The following is a 2,095-nucleotide window of genomic DNA, read 5'->3' on the forward strand; positions in this document are numbered from 1 at the left end:
ATTTCTTGTTCTATGTATTTAATTTTGTGTTGTCAGAAAAGACAGAATATTGCTGGTCAAATTTAGGTAGCAGTTAAACCAAAAATAAGACTTTAATATGCCTTGGGTATTCAAATCTGAACGTCTCTCAGTTTTGGTCTTTTTGGTTATTTGATCGGTTGGTTGGTTTTGCCTTTTTTTTTTTTTTTTTTTTTTTTTTTCATATAGAACAGCAAACACCTTTATTACACTATGAATGAGGCTTATTTGCCTTTCTGGACTTTGATCTTCCACAGATAGAACTCCAGCTCCTTGCCTTTGAGCACATAGCCGTCTGCTCTGCCACACTGGCCTGGTCTTGAGGCAGTACAGGTGAGAAGCTTGCCCTGCTGGAACTGCTGATTTTGACATTCTTTTTCCTTTCGTCCTATTTCTTTTGAATTTTCTCTGATCGTTTTTTCTTGCGGCCCAGGGGCAGTGCACAGTGGGACTCGTACCACTGTCGGTATGGTGTGCTGTCAGTAGGCACAACGCAGTTCTTCACCAGGGTCTTGGTTCAGACAAGCTCATTATTGGATGTATTGTAGACAATATCAATGATCCTTGTTTTGCGAGTATAATACTCAGAGCCCCAGGAAAAGCTCCCAACATCCAATCTCAGGGCACGGTATTTCTTATTGCTGCCTCAAACTCGGACTGTAGTATGCAGCAAGGGCCAATCTTAGTGTTAGCAGCAGGCCGTCCACTCATATTTACGCTTGGGTGGAAAGGTTATCTCTTATCCCCAGTCTTGCGGCGCTTGTGCCAGCTGTCCTGAGAGATACCCATCGCTCGGCGCTGACTGGGAAGAGGAAGCCCAAAGCTCCACGGTCCGGTTTCTAAAACTCAGCCCTTCCTTCTTTTTTTTCTGGTTTTGCCTTTTATTTGTTTACATAAATCCGGCAAGCCTAAATACATCGTTCCATGGACACTTCATAACATTTATTTTCTCTTTGAAGAAATGTCCTTGATAAGTTACTAAATGTTTTTGTTTTTTAGAATGAAGGCTAGAATGTAGATAGGTCACATCAGAACAGCCATACTGCTTGCTAGGTTTGATAGAAAATTGGTACTTCTCTAAGCCTCCTAAACAGCTTCTCACACCTCACTTCCTCCCTAGTCAGCAGCTAAAGGGTTAAGCCCTGGCACTTGAGTGCACACCTTAAAGATCAGATCAAACATCTCTTCCTATTGGACCCTATTGGACACGATTCAAGTAACTGTTTCTCATATCAACCTTAAGCGTGCATGCCTCTCATTTTAAATCATGCAAATGATTCTCCAAAGATAACACTCCCATATAGCTCTAGTTGTGCCACATCTCTAATGCGTGTGTGAATAAAAACATGTCTGATGCCTTATACACTCTTACCTCCCTAGCCTTCTCCTTCCACGGCAAACAGTGATGGAGCCTCCTCTTTCCAGGTTGCTTTTGCTACCATGACAATTCCCCAGCCTTCCCGAGGGATTAGCCATGGTGAGATTTACTTGTCAAGGAGGGCCCATTTATCTTCTCCCTGACAAATTTCAACACACGCAACCTCTGGCACGAACATTTCTGCAGATTAATCCCTCACCCTTCTCAAAGGGAGGAATTATTCTCAAACAATCTATTTCAATACAGAGTTCCCAGTGTGAAGTTAATTTCCACAAACCTTGTGAGTGTGCTACCAAAAACGCCATCTCAGTTATTCAGTGAGAACAGAAGCCCTTTGGCTTGTAGTTTTTCATCCTTATTGTTTACATGTAAACGGCAAAGAAAGACGGGGCAGAGCATGCATTTTAAAAATCAGTGATTCCTGCTAGCTTTTGAAATGGCTTCTGTGTACAACAGTCGGTGGTCATTAACCATTAATAAATATTTATTCAGCATCTACTACGAACCACTACACATATATAACACACTGCGAGTGGTGATAATTCACACACATGTATAAACAAACATTGTGCTGTTTCTTAAAAAAAAAAAAAACAGGCACACTTTGCAAAAGCAACATGATATTTAGTTTAATATGGATAACAGGGCTTTATTAAATATTCCTGTATTTCTTCATAAGAATCCATTAACATTTGACCA

The 2,095-nt window shown here is 40.9% G+C and overlaps 1 pseudogene; it reads right to left on the minus strand.

Moving 5' to 3' along the window:
• Window positions 1-242: 242 nt before the first annotated feature.
• LOC110324854 lies at window positions 243-807 on the minus strand (annotated as a pseudogene).
• Between the last annotated feature and the right edge of the window lie 1,288 nt (window positions 808-2,095).

The sequence above is a fragment of the Mus pahari genome, chromosome 7, assembly GCF_900095145.1.
Source record: "Mus pahari chromosome 7, PAHARI_EIJ_v1.1, whole genome shotgun sequence".
NCBI lineage: Eukaryota > Metazoa > Chordata > Mammalia > Rodentia > Muridae > Mus > Mus pahari.